Source organism: Canis aureus, chromosome 31 (assembly GCF_053574225.1).
Source record: "Canis aureus isolate CA01 chromosome 31, VMU_Caureus_v.1.0, whole genome shotgun sequence".
NCBI lineage: Eukaryota > Metazoa > Chordata > Mammalia > Carnivora > Canidae > Canis > Canis aureus.
In genome coordinates this window covers 8,159,152-8,181,829 of record NC_135641.1, presented here as the reverse complement: position 1 = coordinate 8,181,829, position 22,678 = coordinate 8,159,152, and the positions used below count along the sequence as shown (strand labels likewise).

Genomic DNA, 22,678 nt, shown 5'->3' with positions numbered 1-22,678 from the left:
GAGCATGTATCCATAAGCAGATACAAGCCATGATTCTAGACGATACCTTTGGGCACTTCTCTCTTTCTCTCTGTTTCCCTCTTTTTCTCTCACTGGTGAGATGGATTGAGTCTTATTCTCTCTCACTCTCTCACTATTCTGAGGTTAAAGATGGCAGATAATTTCCCTAACTTAAACTTAAAGCCTATTTTCCCTGCTGAAGTTACCTGGGTTTCTTTTTAAATCATCTTTCTTCTCAGTGAAGTGATTTAACAAAATTGATTAATTCTTTCATTTGGGCTGAAGTATCAGTATGTGACTTTGCAGGCCAGAGGAGACTGTAAATAATGATTTCAGCAGGCATCTTGGTTCTCACTAGGTTTGCAGAAAAGTCAGCTCTGTTCTTGCTCAATTTTTAGGAAAAGGTCTGAGCTTGTGAAGTAGTTGCAATTAATCCAGGAAAGAACAAATCTCAGGTTTGTCCTTCAGACTTGGAGGGATCCTCTGGAGCACCATTCAGAGCTTTATACTGATGTAAATTAATAAACTGCCTTTGGCCATGGAAAAGATAAAAGAAAATATACAAGCTTCAGTAAGTCTCTTGAGACTTACAACATGACTCTTCGTCTTCCTAACAAAGGACCACAGAGTGTTTTAGTAAAGAAAAGCTACTCTTAGGCTATTCCTTGCAGGGTCCATGGAAAAGGTGGAGGCTTGATGTGACATCAAGTCCACAAATAGCAGAGAATAACATGTTGGACTGGGCTTGGGTGGGTTTGGCCTATTTATTGCTTCTCCTAAGGATGTTATTCTCCCTTCCTCCCCTCTGTTCTCCCCTCCTCTCTTCTCTTTTATTCTTTTCAGAAAGAGACACCTAGTCTGAATATTTATTGGCACATCTGCAGGATGCAGCCGAGCTGGTGGGATTAAGGAGAGGGCACCAATGGCGTCAGGAGGCAGGCAAAGCAGAGAAGCTCTGGAAACCCCTAGACTCCCAGACGTTCTGTTCTGGATGCTGCCAGAGGATGAAATAGTGTGGTGATGCATTTTATGTGTTGACTTGGCGAGGCCACAGTGTTCAGATGTTTGCTCAAACATGATTCTAGATGTTTTTCTGAATGTGTTTTTTAGATGAGACTAACATTTAACTCGTAAAATCTGAGTAAAGCAGATTACCCTTCATGATGTAGATGGGCCTCATCCAACTATGGGAAGGCTTTAATGGAAAAAAGGTTGACCTTCCAGGAGGAAGAGAGAATTTTGCTGGCAGATTACCTTCAAACTCAAACTCTAACTCATTCCTGGGTCTCTGGCCTGCTGGCCCACCCAGCAGATTTTAGACTTGCCAGCCCCCATAATTACATGTCATATTCCTTAAAATAAATTTCTGTCTTACCTACTGTCTTTCTGTTTCCATTGGTATCTATCTATCTATCTATCTATCTATCTATCTATCTATCATCTATCTATCTATCTATCATCTATCTAATTGTCCATTTATCATCTATCTATGGAGAGACAGAGAGACATACTATTGGTTCTATTTCTCTGGAGGACCTTGGCTAATAAACTCAGCTATAATTGTTTCATTCTCCATCTCCATTTGAGATCTGATTCAGAGAATATGAAACATCCTTAGGTCTCAAACTACTTTAATTCAGGTCTATGTTTTAAAAGACCTTTCTGGGTGTTGATAAATAAGGTGAAGGGGATAGAACATTTTCAGCCCAGCAAGCTAAATGAGGAGCCCTATTAATTGACTACTCAGACTGGAAAGACCTTAAGTAACATTAAGTTTGGCTGTGCCCTGTTATCTGTCATAAAATGTTACTGATCTTCTCTGACAGGTTTTTCTGGGATTTGCTGTCAAGAGATAGGGACACTCCTGTTATCCATTGTTTATTCATTGTGACTGTTGCCCTTTAATCCCATACCTTCTGTAACACCAAGAATTGCATCAGATTCTAAACCTACCCTTTGCTGAGAATAGTGTATTAACTACTATTAATGACTTAATAGTATGCAAAATGTAGTAATGCAAAATGACCTCACTGGCCTTGTATCAGTTTGAGTCACCAATATAGAATATATATCTTACATAAATTCTCTTGCTTTTCAGAAGATTCTCAGACCTTGAGGTCTAGTGTTTCCTTCTTGCACACTTACAAATTGCACATAAAAAAAAAGTAGTGCTTCTAGTGGATCCTTTACACAGTGGGAAGTCTTGTTCCCCATCCCTTTCTCCTTCTACATCTGCCACCCCTTCCCTTATTCCACCTTGCTGTTTACTTCTGATACTAAAATATCTCTCATCACATCAGACCCAATGTTTACTACAGGCTCTCTCCATCCACTTCCCGAGGCTCTCTGCTTTTATCCCAGACTCCCTGGGGTTTATTTACAGCTTCTCCAACTTTCATTGAGATGGTGGGAGAACCGAGGGTTCCTTGAGACTCTAGGTAGCAAACTGGGTCTGTTGTAGTAGCTGAGAGATAGAAAGGAGCCCTGTCCTTATCATCTACTTATGCGGTGATCCTGGGAGACATATCCCTCCTGGAGTTCCTGTCCTGTTCCTAGCATTCCAGGGGTGTCAGGGCAGGAGGAGGGAGGCACAGTTGGCTACCAGGCTCTGAGGGTTGATTTAGAAATCTCAGGACTAAGAAGGGGTTTATTGATTTCATAGGATTTATTTCATTCAACAAATATTTTTGAGAGCCTACCCGAGGCCAGGCACTTTTCTAGAAATTGAAGATAAGGTCTCAGCTTTCTTAGAGCTTACATTTGTAGTCTATTGGAGACTGAAATGGTGCATAGTGATAAGCAACAGATGTTGGCTTCCAATATTCTCCTCTAAAACAGACTGAAATGCTGAACAATGCCTGTTTCTGAAGTTTTGCCATGTTAATATCCTTGGTTGTTTCTGAACAAATAGTTCATAGAGTTCCTTGGAACACATTTTAAAAGACAAAAATTCAGGTGTCATGTCATTCCTGGTTCTCTGTTCCTCTGCAGGTAAGATCCTTTAGGAAGAAACATGGGATGGGGAGAGAGTGTCTTGGTATGCCCTTTATCTCTTTCAGGCATTGCTTATGCCTTGGGAGCTAGGGCAGGTCTGGTGGTGGGAGTCCTTCACACTCTGGAGCAGGGATGGGCAAACTGTGGCCAACAGACCAACTCCAGCCCACCATTTGTTTTTGTAAATAAAGTTTTACTGAAACAAACTACCTGCATTCATCTGTGTATTGTCTATGGCTGTTTTCCTGCTACAGTGGCAGAGTTGAGTAGCTGCAACAGATATAGTCTGGTCTGCAAAGCCTAAATATTTATTATTTAGCCCTTTCAGAAAGCTGGCAGACTCTTTCTCTAGAGGAGTCGTTCCCCACCTGTGGTCCCCGTTCCAGAAGCATCTGCATCACCTAAAACCCTGTGAAGAAGCGCAAGTTCTCACCCCACCCTAAATCTACTCAATTGGAAACTTGGGTGGGGCCCAGCAACCTGTGCTTTCATGAGCCTTCCAGGGGATTCTGATTTGAGCTAAAGGTTGAGAATCACTGAACATATAATTTTCCCCTATAATGTTAGGGAAGCCCAGCAGTAGTTTTCAAATTCCTGATCTCTATTTTTTCATGCGATTGCTTAGAAAGTGAGCATTGCATGTTGAGATGCATTGGCTGAGGCATTTTAAGAGAAGTCATATCTAATGGCATTGATGATTAAGAGTGATATTCACTGCACAAAGGAGCATTAACTGATTTTATAACACTTGGGAGACCTAATATTTAGCTCATTGATTTATGAACATCACATCAATGTTCCTTTTAAAATTAAATCTCTTTAAATTAATTTTTCATCACTGTGAGGAGAGGATGCCATATAATTATACATAGCAGTGCATGGTGATGTCAAACAACTCTCCATACCGTCCCAGGGGGCCACGGATGAGTTGGACTTACAGACTGCTGTACAAGGCATAAGAAGGGTGTGCAGATGGCTGCCCTTCTTCCTGGAATACCTGGTGGTGCTGCTGACTCTTGCCCACTCTTGCCTTCCTCTGAGGAGGACAAAACTCTGAACCTGGGACACATCGAGTTTAGATGCTTGGGATTTCTGAAATGCAGTGACAACAATGAAATAGAAGGTAAGCGTTGGGAGTGCTAAGCCCATTGGAATTTCTCCAGGAACTTGGATCAGTTATGGGAGAAAAAATTTCATCCGACTCCCTTGAATTATGGCTGGTCTGGCTCTGGCTTCCAGATGCTCAGACTTGAAAAATGGTCATGAGGAAGGCTCTTCTTCTACCTTCACTTCAGGTTCAGAAATTATTTTTATGAGCTTTTCCTTTCATTTTCATTATCTCTATCCTCCCAACAGATGGGATTTTCACGGTCAGCCCAATGTTCTTTTGTTGTGTCATTAAACAAAGGAAATGAATGGAAGTGCTATCCTAGGTGATTAGGTGGAAGTTCATCATAAGGATGGCAAAAGAAACATTTCAGTTCCTTTCAGGCCTTCCACTGTCACCCCATTGACTCAACAGTTGCACAGCTTCTAATATTCTAGATGACAGGAGAGTTCACAGGTCATATGTTCTCTACTTGGATAGTGACTGTCCCTATGGACTCAATATTATTTGCATATGTTTATGATGAAGCATTTTATACATGTGTCACCTAAATGCGTTTATCAGAAATAGTAACATGATAGTTCTACTGTATTTTTATTGATAATTTCTATTTTATTCTCGAATAGAATACAGGCTATTTCCTACTGCACAGTTGTCGAACTACAAGCTGTGAGTAAAATTTTGCCTGATGTCTGTTGTATAAATAAAGTTTTATTGGAACACAGCCATGCCTGTTTACTTACATATTGCCCAATATGCTTTGTGCTACGAAGGCAAGGTTGAGTAGTTGTGACAGAGGTCATAAGGCCTTCTAAGCCCAAAATATTTACTGTCTGATCCTTGCAGTAAATTTGTCAATCCTATAGAGTGCAGGAAAAAGAAGTCAAAGCAGAGAGATTTGCTGCTTTGTAAATATTTTGATAATGGAGCACTTTAGGATTTTCCGTTATTTATTTTTAAGACTTTATTTTGTATGTGTATAGAAACATGACATAGGTAGATCCTTCCAGGGAGCACCATCTTTCCTCTCTGTGATATGATGAAATGAGCTGTAAAGAACAGTTTACCAGTAGAATGTAGGAAGAAGGTATCCAAGGGGCTGTGTTGAAATTCTTCTTTGAGTCAGAATTGGGTCCCCATCCCCTCTTCCTTGCTATCATGTCCTCGTATAAGACACTTTCCTTGACTGTGGGCTGGATCTAATGACTGGCTTCTACTGGATGGAGTATGGTGGAAGTGAAGGATGTTGTTCCTGAGATTAAGTCATAAAAAAACCATGACTCCTGTCTCTCTTTCTTGCTTCCCTAGTTTAGTTACCTTGAGAAAGCCAGCCTGTGAAGCAGTCCTGTGAGGAGCTCCATGGGCAAAAGACTGGGCCCTGTCAACAACCACATGAGTGAACTGGAAGCTAATTTATGGCCCCCACCTCAGATGAGACCCAGCCCTGTCCAACAGTTTTTCTGTAACCTCCTGAGAGACTCTGAGCCTCAGACACTAAGCTGAGCCACCTTGGATTCCTACCCACAGAGTTGGTGAGATAATAAATGTTTTTTGCTTTAAGCCACTAAATTTGGAGGTAATTTGTTATGCAGCTATAGGTAACTATTATACAGGGGAAAAAAACCAGAGCTGAATTAGGGGATGATATAACTTTCAGGCTGATAAAACTTTTTCAGTCTGCTTTATTTAAGTTAAATGAAATTAGAAGATATTGGGGCACTTGAGTGGCTCAGTGGTTGAGCATCTGCCTCCAGCTCAGGGCATGATCCCGGGGTCCTGGGATCGAGCCCTGCATCAGACTCCCTTCAGGGAGCCTGCTTCTCCCTCTGCCTGTGTCTCTGCCTCTCTCCCTGTCTCTCATGAATAAATAACTAAAATCTCTAAAAAAAAAAAAAAAAAAGAAATTAGATGATATTACACAGAAGAAAAGATTCATGGCAGTCATACAGTTTTGAAGGGGGAAAACACTTTATTGATATTATAAAAATCTAATCTAGAAGCAGAAGAAAAGGGAAATCTTTTCCACATAGATGAGGGCAAGCAGTAAAGGAGAATAAGCCTGCATTCCAGCAGACCAGGTGCTGATGGCATCCAACCTCATCAGCTGGGGCAACCCTGTGGAGACAGGCCAGCTGGAGTCTCCATTAAGAGGTCTGGGGGGAGTGCCCTCCCCTCAGGTGGCCCTTCCAACTGACCATCTCCATATGGATCTTTTTTAATAGGGCAAATGAGAGTCTGAAGTTAACCTGTTTGCCTACGTGCAGTTTGGAGCGAGCTCCGTTTCTATGTTATCATGTCTTTCCATCTTTGCCTCTCCTCCCGGATTCCACCCTGAGATGCCAACCCAGCCTGGGGCCCGAGGGGATTGAGGTGAGATTTACAGCTCTTGGCGTCCAGACCAGAAGGGCCAAATCTGACCTGGAGATCAGCTAACGTCAATTAACCGGCTCCCAAGGTCACTTATGCAGTGCGAATCTCACAAACAACATTCTTTAGGCTGCCTGCGTACATGCTGGTGGGGGTGGTGGGTCATGCAGGACACATCCCAGAAAAACCTCCAGCCGTACAGTACAACAGGTAAATTCGTGCTCTTTCCAAGAGTACTGTTATCTTACACGAGCTCAGATGTCCCCGCATATTAGCCTGTGTCCTCACATAGGTTAGCCTACAGCTCTGGGGCTGGGCTGGACGTGGCAGGTGGATCTCCACCTATTTTTTTTTTAAGATTTTATTTATTTATTCATAAGAGAAACAGAGAGAGAGAGAGAGAGAGAGAGAGGCAGAGACACAGGCAGAGGGAGAAGCAGGCTCCATGCAGGGAGCCAGACGTGGGCCTCGATCCAGGGTCTCCAGGATCAGGCCCTGGGCTGAAGGTGGTGCTAAACCACTGAGCCACCTGGGCTACCCTCCACCTATTTTTATGCACAGACCTGATACCATAGCTCATGTGGGAAAATGATATCAAGATATCAAATCTGGCCAATATTTACATAAAACCCAATGCCAGAAAATGCTCACTTTGTATTGAGCTGCTGGTTCTCTATAAATTGGACTATGGCATATCACAAGTATAAGTCTGGACTTGGTAAGAATCTGTACTTTGATCTATATGCGCGCTGTGGGGCAGCCCTGGTGCTCCGGAGCCCCCCAGAAGCCCCAGAGCTCTGGCGGGGGAGCCTTCGAGGAGAGCCCCCAGCTGCTCCTCTCGGCCTGCTGCCCTGGGGCCTCTGCAGCCGCTCGGGTGACAGCTGCTCCGGGGGTTGCTCGGAGGCTGTCAGCTGGAGTCATGAGGGCAGTGGGGGCAGGATGACTGCCGGGGCCACTTAGGTCTGGGTGGAAGCCAATTTGGGCAAAGGCAAATCAATTCGACTTGTATTCTTTACCTTTTCCCATTTACATTTGAGGACTCTTGAAAGGAGGATCCTTTCTGAATATGGACATATGCTTAGAACAACACAGGCATGGATACACATCTGCGCATGCACATCTTTCCTTCTTATGTTTTGCTTCACGTGGATGGCAAACAGAGCTGAAGAATACTTTGAAGCTTGTCCAGCCAGAGGCTCTAAACAAGCATCCACTTGCTGCACCTTGGGGGCTGTTTTGCAAAATACAGATTTGAGGTCCTGGCTTGACTGAATTGAATCAGAGTATCTGGTTGGGGCGGGGGGGCAGGAGTCTGTACTTATTAGATGGTAATCCAGTCATGTCCACCCTTAAACCCCACGTTTGATGAGTGGGGACCTGTTTCAGTTTGCTGGGGCCCCATAACAAAGAACCACAGACTTAAACCATGGAAATTTATTGTCTCCCAGTTTTGGAGACAAGAAGTCCAAGATTAAGCTGTCAGCAGGGTCGGTCCCTTCTGTGGCTGGAAGGGAGAGTCTACTCCAGGCTGCTCTTCTTGGCAGGTCAAAGGCCATCTTCTCCCTGCGTCTCTGCATGCCCATCTTCCATTAATGTGTGTCCATGTCCAATAAGTTTTATTGGATTGGGGCCCACCCTTATGACCTTAGTTTAACTGGATTACTTCTGTAAAGACCCTGTCTCCAAATAAAGTCCTACCCTGAGATAGTAGAGGCTCCAACATGCCTTTTCAAGGAGACGCAACTTGACTCATAACAGCACCCCTTTACATAATAGATGACTATGTCGTAAGCACTCCAGGATGCTAAAATGATCAGAGCTAATGTTTTGGGGTACTTTACTGTCTGTGCTGTTTTATATGTACTATTTAATTTTAACCTTCACAGCAAACTTTGAAGACATTGTTATGTCTCTCAATTTGGAGACAATAAAACCGAGGCTTACAGAAACTAGCTACCTTGCTCAAGGCCTCACCACGAGTACATGGCAGAGGAGGAATGAGTCCAAACACCATGCTTTTTTCCTGCTATATAGTAGTTGTCAGACGTCTGTTGCACAAATCCCTTTGCTTTTAGCTAGTATTTGCTTCCCTATGCTCTTGGTCTAATTTCTTTGCCCGTTTTGGGGAGCTGAGTGACTGTGTTCTTCCTCTTTGTCAGAAGCTTGTAGGTTTCTAGAACCTTTTAAGTATTGCCTTTTTCCGGGTATACACCCTTGTTCTTTCCTGGGTGACACACCCTGAGTCCTCTGACCATGGTGGTTGTGTCTCCTTGGACCTCTTCAGTTTGCTGATGAGCACCTTCAAGAGTGTAGACTGGAACTGGGTTTGGACATAGTCCTGCTTCACACATTGGCTTATCATGCTCACAGTGAATGAAAATCTCCCAGCTACTTGTACACAGTGTCTCATCAAGCCGATGACACACTGGCTTGTCCTTTCTGTGAAGAGGGTCAGAATACTGGCTAAGCACATAGTGTAGGCCAGAACTCTGTGCCCATTTGGTGTTCACCTAAAGAGCATGTCTTTTTTCTTGTCGCTCTGCCCTTCATCTCCTTAGCGAGGCCCTCTTTTCCCCTGCCAGCCCTCCTCATCCCTGGTCTCCTCCACTTATCCAAATAAGAAGAGAGTGCCATCAATGGTTTATGGTCAGATGGAAAAATTGGGGTCAAGGGTACTAGGCCTAGGACTCTATATCCAGAAATGAAGACGATGCATTTTCCTGGAGCCTCTACAGTTCTCATTCCTGGGGCCCCCAAGCTGGCTCACTGATCAGGGGCTCCAACAGGCCATTGCATGGGGAGAGAGGAGCCCTGAGAGAGGCTTAGAGGCAGCCAGGGATGGGATCCGTAGCAGAACAAACACTGTGGTCCTAAGGGGCAAGAGGATCCTAGACTCCGGGAGGAGAGATGGCTCTTACCAGGTCCTTGTTTTCCTGAGGCTCGGTGAGAAGGGGCTGATGGTCACACTGAATACCCCAACTCTATTCATATTGAGCATGGAGCTCTAACTAAGGGGGAAAATCTTACAGGTTCTTCTCCTTCTTCCTTCCATTTCCTTCCTTCCTTCCTTCCTTCCTTCCTTCCTTCCTTCCTTCCTTCCTTCCTTCCTTCCTTCCTTCCATATTTTAGGCAAACAATCTCATTTGTGGAGTTGAAGGCCTTGGCCTCTTTAAACAGGCATTAGCAGACTGAACAACCTATCTCCTGGGCAGTGGCGTGAGGGTGTGGGTGCTGCTCAGAGCCCAGCCTCAGGTCCCTCTGAAATCTCACCCTGGGTTGGAGCAGTCCTCAAAAAACCTCCCAGCCTATTCCTGAGTGGCCCCTGGATGGGGGTCAGGATCACTTGTGGTCCATTGCTGCTGCTTCCAGGCTTTGGCACATGTGTCCCCAAGCTGGGCTAGGCAGCTGGGCTCCCTCTGCTGTGGCCTAGAACTAGAGTCCACTGTTTCCTTGAGTTCTGTCCTGTGAGCTGGCTGCTTCCTTGCTGGCTTTCCCCCATGGGCTCCCTCACTTTGTTGTCATCACAGAACCTGGAGCTCCCCTTACTAACCTTCCTTTAGCCTCTATTTTCCCCTCCCTCTGGGTAAAGATTTCCAGCTCTGCAGAGCTCATTTTCTGTGAACCTGTCCAACTTCTGTCCAAGCCTCTGCTGAGTTTCCCATCTACTCTGAGGCAGAGGTGCCAGGAGTCCATCACTCTTGCTGCTTTAGACTTTGGGCCAAAACTAAAACAGGAAGCAGGAAATGGGAGGCAGGAAGCAGGAAGTGGGAAACAGGCAGTGGGAAGCAGGAAATGGGAAGCAGAAAGTAGTTATTTGGTGCCACATCAGGTGTCCTTCTTCTGGGGTTCAGGAAACTTCAGCCGGCCCAGGGGCAAGGCGATTGGCAATGCAGAGAATCCTGCCCTTGGGGCTAACCTGTAGAAGATATCCAGGAAAATTATTGACCAGCGTGCTGATTTCAGCTACTAGGGAAATACAATGTGGGATAGGAAAAAAAAATACTGAGAGCTATTGTAGAAATAATTCCAGTAACTGTTATTTGAACCAACTACTTACCATCCATGCCTATTAGTCATGGGAAAGATAAACACTCACTCACATTTAAAAAAAATCTACTTAACTTGGAGGCAAGTTTTCTTCAATTATCAAGTCAATATGGCTCATATGTGTGCCACCTGCCTGGTGTGTTGCTTGGGTAACAAGGTCTGAAAAACATCTAGAGAGACATTGGCCTGTAATGAAGATGGAGTAGACACTCCAGACACTCCCCTGTGGACATTTTATCAAACAGGCTACCTTGTGTTTCTTCTTTTCTGTAGCTGACATATCATTGAAACATTGAGTGTGAGTAAAAATTTCCCATCATATGGAATTTCAAATGTCCTTTAAGATCTGTCTCTAATGCATGCATTCTCAAAGGGGCAATATTGTACTCAAGAGAGCATAAAAATCATATTCCTTTATACATTGTTTATATAGCTTTTTATGTGTAAAGCATGGATATATATATAAATCATACATAGATATACAGTGTGTCCTTAACATTAAAATTTCACTGGGGGAAATATATGGACAAAAATGTCTTAATATGACTTAAAAGGGGTACCTCAGTCAGTTAAATGTCTGCTTTTGGGTCAGGTTATGATCTCAGGGTCCTGGGATTGAGTCCCGCTGTGGGTTGCCTGCTCAGTGGGGAGTGTGCTTCTCCCTTGGCTTGTTCTCTCATTCTCTCTCTCTCTCTCTCTCCCTCTCAAAAAAAAAAAAAAAGTCTTAAAAGGCTCATTGGGGGTTTGGGAAAAAAAGGCTGAGAAACACTGCCCAAATGGGCGCTTTTAGTATACTTCTATTTTACAGTATTACCTTCTAATTAGTTTTTCAATGGAAATGTGGATTTTCATATCTTGGGCTTGCTTAAAGTCAGACAGATCTATTGAAAGTCTGTTACTGCTAGAAGGCAACATTCATCCATCTTAGCTATTGTACAGCGGCCCCCAGGAGAGTCTTCTAGCTGGGAAATCTGCCGTGCTATTATAAAATAATAAGGCTGCTTATTGTCCACAGCTCATGGAAGCAGTCTCATTATTATTTTATGGTCAAATCTCTGGTGATAACAGTACTGATAATTACAACGCCATATTTCATCAAAGCAAGACTCCATTGATTGTAAGATGTGCCATTAAAATTTGACACAATGCTAGGATGCTGTAGACTGCCAGATGAACTGAAGAAATGTTAAAATGTGGGGAAATGTGCATTTTAGGATCAACAAAAAGCAGAAATGATAGCTGACAACAACCTCCAAGTCTTTATTGCGTGCCTGGTTTATCTCACTAAACACTTTTAATGGGGTGATGCCTATTACATGCAATGATTCTTATTATTACCATCCCCATTTTTTAGATGAGGATGACTGAGATTCAGAGAGGTTAAGTAACTTGCCTAGGATCTCAGACTCTGAGATGTTAGAAGAAAGAGTCAACTCCGGGACCCTTATGCCTCAGCCTTCTAGTGAACACAAGGAAGCATCTTCCTCTACCTCTCTTCTCCCAGTTACCCCAAAGAACAGGTGCACCGCAGTTCACTCAACATATAAGTTTCTAGAGAGGGCACAAAATGGAATGCTCGTATCTTTCAAAGACACAAGGGGAATTTTATTTTTTAAAGAGGTGCTGTGGAAAGAATGCCTTAGTTATGTGGCCTCCCCACACCCTCCTACTTTGGTAGGAGGAGATTTATCGTGAAGCCAGGAGGACAAGGGTTTGGTCCTTACTCCTGCACACACCTGCAGTGATAATGTGGCTGAAGGTTCACCTTTCTGAGTCTCGGTGGCTAGGTAGGAGTCATGAAGCCTCATAAATCCAGGCTCTCATAGTCACACGGCTTCATTAATAAACTCCTGAGGATGAGATGTTAAACCCACACTCCTAATAGGTTTATAGCTTTCTGCTTGGGGTTGCTGTCAGGGGGAGGTGTTCTATTTTTATCTCTTTTGCCTTTGTTCTGATTGCTATTCTGTAAAGGATCTTGGTCATCCGGAGTGTATTTAGTTCATTCGGCTGGGACACTTCCTTAATGGTATAGAGATAACCAATTGTACAGTTTATATTGGAATTGAGAATTTTGTCTCCCTCAAGAATATTATAATCTTAACTTATTGTTTGAGGCTCCATTGCTTTTGGATAAATACGAAAATGTGTTTTCTCTTTCTCTATTCCAGTGGGCAGTTTTTCAAATGGACTGTAACAGAAGCTTCTCTGTTTGCATTGGGAGTCATCTCAGGTTTGCATTCAGAAAACCTAATAAAAATGAGAGAGGCAAGCAACTGAACTAAAGCAGAGGAATGGAAAGAAGTTGTTTGATGAGGATTTTGCAGAATAATGGCACAGAACTGTCCTTGCAGAAGGACTTGGCAGTTTCTCAGGAAGGTGGGTGTTTGTGTTTGCTCACTCCAGGTGGTCTTTCCCAAAGCTTCTGATGACCCTTCATTCCTCAAGCAAAACTACACACATAAGGTAGAGGATCCTTCCACACTGGCCTCACTTAGATTGGGGTATTTCCAGTAAGTTCTCCTTCTTTTCTGACTTCATGTGCTATAACACTGTTTGAAGTTATTTTAAACCAAACCTGAACAAACCAAACAAAAATTCTATTAAAAAAATGATGGCTGGGCAGCCCGGGTGGCTCAGCGGTTTAGTGCCACCTTCAGCCCGGGGCCTGATCCTGGAGACCCAGGATCGAGTCTCGTGTCGGGCTCCCTGCATGGAGCCTGCTTCTCCCTCTGCCTGTGTCTCTGCCTGTCTCTCTCTCTGTCTCTCATGAATACATAAATAAAAAATCTTTTAAAAAAATGATGGTTGCTGGAGGTTGCCCAGTAATATTTTTTCTGTCAGTTTCTGGACAGAAAAATGTCCTACATTTGTTAACTGTACATGTTGCCGAATGTCAGAAGGATATTTTATTTTCCCTTAATATTTCTCCATAATTTTAGTTCCTTTGAGGAAATATTGTCAATTGAACAAATAAACTTTGGCCTGTAGTTTGGAAATGTTTTGGTCCTGTTTCTTAGAATTTTTTTTAAAATTTTTATTTATTTATGATAGTCACACACAGAGAGAGAGAGGCAGAGACACAGGCAGAGGGAGAAGCAGGCTCCATGCACCGGGAGCCCGATGTGGGACTTGATCCCGGGTCTCCAGGATCATGCCCTGGGCCAAAGGCAGGCGTTAAACTGCTGCGCCACCCAGGGATCCCGGTCCTGTTTCTTCTTGGGGTTTGGTGTCGTGGTCTTTGACTGAGAAGGAAAGCTGCTCCTATGATTCACACTGGTGCTTCCCTAGCAGCTGAATGGCTGATGGGGCTCACCAGAGCTGACCATGCTCCTGTCTCTTTCTTTCTTTTTTTTTTTTTTTTCCTGTCTCTTTCAACCTGGCTTTCAGCAATGCCATGTTGGTAGCTTGAAATGACCTCAGGAGAGTATTTATACCACAGAAATTGATAAATACTATAAACCAAGGTCTTTTCCCTGCCCCTTTCCCACCATGAGATCCCACTGTTAAATATTTATGCTCCTCCAGTCCCTATGGCTATTGAATCTTGGTGACAAACCCTAGAAGACATGTTATAAATGTTGGACAGAAAGTCACTGTCTGTGCCTACAAGAGACTCATTTTAGACCTAAAGACACCTGTAGATTGAAAGTGAGAGGATGGAGGACCATCTATCATACTAATAGATGTCAAAAGAAAGCCAGAATAGCCATACATATATCAGATGAACTAGATTTTATTTTATTTATTTATTTTTTTTGAACTAGATTTTAAACCAAAGACTGTAACAAGAGATGAAGAAGGACACTATATCATAATAAGACTTTCCAACAAGAAGATCTAACAATTGAAATATTTATGTACCTAACTTGGGAGCAGCCAAATATGTAAAACAATAACAAACATAAAGGAACTCATTGATAATAATTCAATAATAGTAGGGGACTTTAACACCCCACTCACAGCAATGGACAGATCATCTAAGCAGAAAATCAACAAAGAAACAATGGCTTTGAATGATACACTGGACCAGATGGACTACACAGATATATTCAGAACATTTCATCCTAAAGCAGCAGATTACACACCCTTTTCAAGTGCACATGGGAAATTCTCCAGAATAAATCACATACTGAAATGAGATGAAAGTCACATCTCAATAAGTACAAAAAGATTGAGATCATACCATGCATATTTTCTAAGCACAATGCTATGAAACATGGAGTCAACCACAAGAAAAAATTTGTGAAGATCATACATGAGGTTAGAGAACATACTACTAAAGAACGAATAAGGAGTGGGCTGGGTGGCTTAGTCAGTTAAGCATCTGACTTCAGCTCAGGTCATGATCTCAGGATCCTGGGATCGAGTCCTGTGTTAGGCTCCCTCTTCAGCGGGGAGCCTGCTTCTCCTTCTCCCTCTGCCCCTCCTGCTTATGCTCTCTCTCTTGCTCTCAAATAAATAAAAAAAATCTTAAAAAAAGAATGAATAGGTTGATCAGGAAATTAAAAAAAAAAGTAAAAAAAAAAACAAATCATGGAAAAAAATGAAAATTAATCCAAAATGCTCAAACCTTTGGGATATAGCAAAAGTGGTCATAAGAGGGAAATTCATAGCAATACAGGCCTTACTCAAGAAGCAAGAAAAATCTCGAGTATACAACCTAACCTTAAATTTAAAGGAGCTAGAAAAGGAATAGCAAATGAAGCCTAGAGTCAATAGAAAAAGGGAAATAATAATGATTAGAGCAGAAATAAATAAAGGATACAGACACAAACAAACAAAAAACCCAGTAGAACAAATCAATAAAACTGGGATCTGGTTCTTTGAAAAAATTAATAAAATTAATAAATCCATAGCCATATTCATCAAAAAGAGAAAGGATCTAAATAAATAAGATCACAAATGAGAGAGAAGAGATCACAACCAACACCACAGAAATACAAATAATTATAAGAGAATATTATGAAAAATTGTATGCCAACAAATTGGGCAATCCGGAAGAAATGGATAAATTCCTAGAAACATATAAACTACCAAAACTGAAACAGGAAGAAATAGAAAATTTGAATAGCTGCATAATCAACAAAGAAGTTGAATCAGTAATAAGAAAATCTCTCAACAAACAAAAGTCCAGGGCCAGATGGCTTCCCAGGAGAATTCCACCAAACATTTAAAGAAGAGTTAATACCTATTTTTCTCAAAATGTTCCAAAAACATAGAAATGGAAGAAAAACTTCCAGACTCATTCTACAAGGCCAGCATTTACTTGATTCCAAAACCCAATAAAGACCCCACTAAAAAGGAGAATTACAGGCTAATATCCCTAATGAACATGGATGCAAAAATTCTCATCAAAATACTGGCAAATCGAATCCAACAGTACATTAAAAGAATCATTCACCACAATCTAGTGGGATTTATTCCTGGGCTGCAAGTGTAGTTTAATATTTGCAAATCAATCAGTGTGATACACCACATTAAAAAGAAAAGATAAGAACCATATGATCCTCTCAATAGATGCAGAAAAAACATTTGGCAAAGTATAGTACCCATTCTTGATAAAAACCCTCAACAAAGTAGAGATAGAGGGACCATCCCTCAACATCATGAAGGCCATATACAAAACACCCACAGCTGATATCATCCTCAATGAGAGCTTTTCCTCTCTGATCAGGAACAAGACAGGGATGTCTATTCTCATCATTACTATTTAACATGGTACTTGAAGTCCTAGCTTTAACAATCAGACAACAAAAAAAGAAACAAAAGGCATCCAAATTGGCAAGGAAGAAGTCAAACTTTCACTATTCACAGATAATGTGATACTCGGTGTAGAAAACCTGAAAGACTCCACCAAAAATTTGCTAGAACTGATACACAAATTCAATAAAGTCACAGGATACAAAATCAATGTAAGAAAGCTGTTGCATTTCTATGCACCAATATTTTAAGTAGCAGAAAGAAAAATCAAGGAATTGATCCCATTTACCATTGCACCAAAACCCATTAGATACCTAGGAATAAACCTAACCAGAGTTAAAAAAATCTAAACTCTGAAAACTGTAGAACACTGATGAAAGAAATTGAAGAGAACACAAGGAACTGGAAACACATTCCATGCTCATGGTTTGGAAGAACAAATATCGTTATAATATCTATACTACCTAAAGCTCATTTAATTCAATCCCTATCAAGATACCACCAGCATTTTTTACAGAACTAGGACAAACAATCCAAAAATTTGTATGGAAACACAAAAGATCCTGAATAGCCAAAGTGATCCTGAAAAAAGCAAAGCAAAGCTGGAGACATCACAATTCTGGACTTTAAGCTATATTACAAAGCTGTAGTCATCAAAACAGTATGGTACAGGCACAAAAACAGACACATAGATCAAGGGAACAGAATAGAGAACCCAGGAATAGACACACAACTATATGGACAACTTATCTTTGACAAAGCAAGAAAGAGTATCCAATGGGAAAAAGACAATCTCTTCAACAAATGTTGTTGGGAAAACTAGACAGCACATGCAGAAGAATGAAACTGGACTACTTTCTTACAACACACAAAAAATAATTCTAAATGGATGAAAGACTTAAATCTGAGACAGGAGTCCCTCAAAATCCTAGAGGAGAACACAGGCAGCAATCTGTTTGACCTTGGCTAGAGCAATTTCTTATTAGACATGTCAATGGGTGCAGGGGAAACAAAAACAAAAATAAACTATTGGGACCTCATCAAGATAAAATGCTTCTGCACAGCAAAGGAAACAACAAAATTAAAAGGCAACCTGTAGAATGGAGGGAGATACTTGAAAATGGCATATCTGATGAAGGATCAGTATCCAAAATCTATGAAGAAACTCAACACCCCAAACCCAAATAATCCAGTTAAGAAGTGGGCAGCAGAAATGAATAGCCATTTTTCTAAAGGAGACATCCAGATGGCTAACAGACACATGAAAGGATACTGAACATGACTCATCGTCAGGGAAATACAAATCAAAACCACAGTGAGATATCACCTCACACCTGTCAGAATGGCTAAAATTAACAACAGAAGAAACAACAGCTGTTGATGAGGATGTGGAGAAAGGGGAACCCTCTTGCACTGTTGGTGGGAATGCAAACTGGTGGAGCCGCTCTGGAAAACAGTGTGGAGATTCCTCAAAAACTTAAAAGTAGAGCTACCCTACAACTCAGTAATTGTAGTACTAGGTATTTACCCAAAGTTTACAAAAATACGGATTTGAAGGGTGTTTACACATCAGTGTGTCAATGTTTAATTACAGCAGCTTTATCAACAAGAGCTGAACTATGGAAAGAACCCAAGTGTCCATCGACTGATGAATGGATAAAGAAAATATGATATATATACAAAACAGAAGATTACTCATCAAAAGAATGAAATATTGCCATTTACAATGATGTGGATAGAGCTAGAGGGAATTACGCCAAGCGAAGTAAGTCAGTCAGAGAAAAACAAATACCATGTGATTTCACTCATATGTGGAATTTAAGAAACAAAAGAGATGAGCAGAGGGGGAGAAAGAGAGAGAGGCAAACCATAAAACAGACTCTTAACTATAGAGAACTCACTGAGGGTTGCTGGAAGGGGGTGGAGGAGGGATGGGCTAGATGAGGGATGCGGATTATGGAGGGCACCTGTTGTGATGAGCACTGGGTGTTATATGTAAGTGATGAATCACTGAAATCTACTCCTGAAACTAATATTACACTATATGTTAAATAACTGAAATTTAAATAAGAACTTGAAACAAAAAAATTTTTAGTTGTTACATAGATGGATATTACTTAAATTTAGTAGCTGTAGGCTTAGATTGACATATTTTGTTTTCTTCAGAAGTATTTTTGACAAAATGATACTAATTATAAATGAGTTATTATTTTATTTTATTTTTTAAAGGGTTTTATTTATTTATTCATGAGAGACACACACAGAGAGAGGCAGAGACACAGGCAGAGGGAGAAGCAGGCTCCATGCAGGAGCCTGACTTGAGACTCGATCCGCAGTTCCCAGGATCACATCCTGGGCTGAAGGCGGCGCCAAACCGCTGAGCCACCTGGGCTGCCCCCTATTTTTTTTTTTTTTTTTAGAGGAAGAAAGTCACTGTCTAGGAACCTGGTCTGGAGTTTGCCAGCAGGTGAGTAAGCTGGCTACTCTTACTGCCACCATCTCTGCCATCACTCACCTGGAAGTTGTTGCTGTACCTGTGTGTGTGAGCCTGGGTGTGTGTGAGAACCTGTGTGTGTCCCTATGTGTATGTTCATGTGATTAAGCCTGTGTGTATGTGTGTGTACACGTGCTCTAAAACTTGTGCAACCATACATGCACAAGAGCCCCCACTGGATGGGGCTGAGCATTGGTTAGCTGAGGCAAACAGCTGCTCAGGGCCGTGCATGGTTCTGTGGGAGTGAGGAACAGCTCTCTAGGAGAGTATGAGGATGGGGCCTCTCCTATCACATCCTTCCCCTTCTCTTGCTTACTGTTCCTTCCTGTCTGTTAGACTTAACATTCAGGAACTTTTAAAGAGGAAATTTTAAAGAGGAAAAGTTGCCCAATGGGGAGGCTGGTGTGGTAGGAGGGAGGAGGGAGTGCTAATGCCACCTGTTTGATGGGCAATGGGGGGAGCCTGTGGGCTGGCGGTATGTCAGAGCCTTGGGGCTTCTCTAGGACCTTCCAGCTGGTTCTTCTCTTCCTCCCTAGTGAAAACTAAGACTGGACCCAGGGACCTTTGTCCAGTTCTTGGTCATTGTGTAGCTACTGTTTAGGCTATTGGGCCTGAGTGACCACCCAGAGTGAGAGATGCGGGCAGGAGCCATGGCTTCCTCTTTGCGCTCTGAGGCTGGGTTCTCCAGCGCCTACATGGGCTTATGGATTGCCTCTTTGCTCTATAGTCTTTACAAATCATTGCTGCTTTAAGTAAATCTCACGGAGATTCTCTGGGGTAGGTCCCTCATATTCCCATTTCACTCTTGGGGAGACTGAGGTCCCGAGACATGAAGTAACTTGCCCCAAATATAACATCAGGCAAGTAGCAGAAGCAGAGGTGAAAGCCAAAGTTCCAGACTCTAAGTCACATTTCTATTTTGTCTGGGGGTCAGAAGCAGTTTTTGAGCCTATTTGCAGGTTTCTGTTAACTTAAATGTGATTCTCTCTTCAACCCATTTTGCATGTCAAGCATAACCATCAGAATCCCTCCTTCCCAGGCCAATGTGAGGATGTTGGTGCATAACCCATGACTCAGGGTCTGCTCCATGGTGGGACTTTTACCTTTATCTCCACTCCATGCCCTGACTTTGGCAGAAGAAGTCCCCCTATTTAGACTTGACAGGCAAAGTGGCAGGAGGGTGTTCATCCCTCCACCCAGCCCTTGTTCGAACCACTGGGGAGACTAAAGCCGAGAGGACGCAGAGATTTGCCCAACATAGAATGTGGACTGCAGGCTCCACCGGGTAAGCAAAGGCCCATCTTGCACCCTTTTCTCCACCTGAGGGTACAGAATGGGCTCTGCTAGGGGTGAAGGGTGGTGCATGAAGCCCCTTGAAAGATAACAGGAGATTATTGTTACAGAAGAAACACAAGGGAATGCCTGAGGAGAGATGCAAGAATGGCTCGGTGCATGGTGGGGCTGCAGAAGCCCACATAAAGGTGGGCGTCTGTGACATGACCCAAACACCAGTGACCACTGGCGGGGGGGGGGAGGGCTCTTGTCCTCCCCAGAGGCCCTAGACTTCACAGAGCAATGGCAGGTGCTAGTGAGAGATTTTTACCTCTGAGGTCATGTCCTGCAGAAAGCAGATGCTCAGAATGTGTGGTGACAGACGAATAAAGCAAAGAAGGCGTGAGCAGCAATGCTGTTGACCGCTCGTCTGTCCGGCTCCCTTCATTGGCTTTTTCCCCCCAGAGCAGAGAATGCTTCTAATGACACTGACCCTAGCAATGATCAAATAAGGCCTTGGTTGTATTCCTTTTCTTAACTGGAATTGCTTGTTTGTCCGAGTGTGGCTGTCATTTGACTGCCTCTAGTAAAAGGGAATATGCTAAAATTTTATAAGTTTATGAATTTCATAAATTTTCAATTTTTAGCATCGAGAGATGTCCATTTTGGGTCCATCTGTTTACTGTTAATGGATTTCAGATTCAGTCTGATCTTTAGCATTCCATGAAAATTTTGACTATTGGTATTTAGATAATTACAAAAATACATTCAGAATAATGTATCTCAGATATTACATTTTTCTAATGGTTCATTATGGTTTTGAACAGAGGAATGTCAAGCCTTAAAATATTCTATAGCTCTGAGGGGCCTGGTTGGAAATAACGATGTTCTTTTGTGGAACACAAAGTATAGAAGAGAGATTCCTTTTCTCTTTACGTCCGTAGCAGTGTTCTTGTACAATACATCTCAGGTGTACATGACATCTGCTCTCTCCATCAGAGTTCTCAAAAGTGTGCTGAATAAAACTGGATGAGAAATTCAGAATATTCCTTACTTTTTGGTGTGGTAGGGATTATACACATCAGTGTGTGTAAAGCCATCTTCATATGGTGAGTCCGAACTCCTGGATATGGTGAGAGTTCTAAACCTCCCAGATGGCATTGTCCCAGGTGGCACTCATGGCTGTGACCTTGACCAAAGCCATTGGTCTGCTCTTTTTTTTTTTTTTTTTTTTGGTGTGTGAACTGCTCTCCTCTCTCATGCAAAAATATCCCCTTGACCTCATAGTCATCAACAAAGTCTCAAATGATGCTCCTCTAGTGGTCCTACTCAGTGTGCATTAGCAGGTCACAGGACCAGCCTGTAATTATTTTCCATATGGTAGAACTCAGAGAAACTTATACACGTTTTTTTCTCAGCCTCAAAATTCAACACATGGAATGGGCCTCAATTCTCTCCCCCTTACTTTTCCCCAAGCCCTTTGTTGAATGCCTTTGCTGCTCTGCTTATCAGGAGGTGACACGTATTCCCTGCCTCTAAGTGTGGGCCACCTTGTGACTTGCCTCAGCCCAAAGACACAGTGGATGTGACAGTGTGTCAGGGATCTTGTGCCCTTCTGCTCCCTCTCATGCTACTCTACTTTGCCATGAGGATGTGCCTAGGCTAGCCTGTTTGAGGATTGTCCTAGCCGAGGCCATCCCAGGGCAGCCCGTCCCCAGCTACCCTGCCCACTGATCACAGACTCATGAGCATGACAAGCCAAGAATACCCCAGCCCAGATCACTGGCACCACAGCTAACTCAGAAATGACAAATGGTTGCAGTTTTAAGGCACTGGACATCAGGGCATTTTGTTACTCACCACCAACTAATTGATACAATTTGAGCACAATAAGCATCTGGTAAATGTTGCTAATGTTTTCAGTTTTTATCAGCTCACCAAGTATAGTTCTGTTTGCTTTACTGTGAGGCCTCCTTCCAGTGTGACTCTCCTCTCAAGTCCCCGTTTACTGCCGCTCTCTGTGCCAAGCACAAGCTTCATAGACACCGAACATACCCTACTCCCTGCTTTTCATTTCCTTATGTAGCTTTCAAGAAAAAACAAACCAAAGAACTTCTTCCTCGTAGAAGAAAGATCAGACTCCATCACATTCCCGGAAACACATTACATTTACATAACAGATACAAGGAGAAAGGTGACTGCCTTCCAAACACTGGTGTTTGGCCTCAATTTGTCCTCCTCCTCTGTCCTAAAAGCAGGAGCATGAGCATCATCCTCATCCCCACGGCTGACTCAGGCAAGCCCCAAAGTGCCAAGCACAGAGAGAAGACTGAGTAAACACCCTTGGAACAGAGTTGAATTAGGCGAAGGGACACCCTGTCTAACTGGATTTGGATCCTACCTGTGCCAGCTCTCTGCCATTTGACCTTGGCCCAACCAGTCATCCTCTCCGAATGTGTTTCTCTTTTCATAAGCAGGGACTAATTCTGTGTGCTCTGCTTATCTCATACCTCATTGCAAGGATTAAATTAGATGGCATGTGTGGAAATGCTTTGTAAACTATTGAGAACTGTGTCGTGCGATGCAAGGCACTGTTATGATTGCTACTATTTCAGGTCCAGCAGGGAGCTTGGATCTGGGAAGAATGGCAGAAAGCCCAGGGTTGCAGGGTGGAGAGGCTGAATTGTTTCTTT

General features: G+C 42.6%; 2 long non-coding RNA genes across 2 annotated transcripts; one reads left to right on the top strand and one right to left on the bottom strand.

Annotated features, from left to right (window-relative positions):
* Positions 1 to 674: 674 nt before the first annotated feature.
* LOC144302313 (uncharacterized) lies at positions 675 to 14,798 on the top strand. The gene is made up of 3 exons (XR_013369163.1): positions 675 to 5,634; positions 12,688 to 12,895; positions 14,284 to 14,798. It is a non-coding gene; the product is annotated as an uncharacterized LOC144302313 (long non-coding RNA).
* Positions 7,889 to 22,493, bottom strand: LOC144302314 (uncharacterized). The gene is made up of 2 exons (XR_013369164.1): positions 22,387 to 22,493; positions 7,889 to 10,385 (listed from the first exon to the last, which is right to left on the bottom strand). It is a non-coding gene; the product is annotated as an uncharacterized LOC144302314 (long non-coding RNA).
* Positions 22,494 to 22,678: the final 185 nt, after the last annotated feature.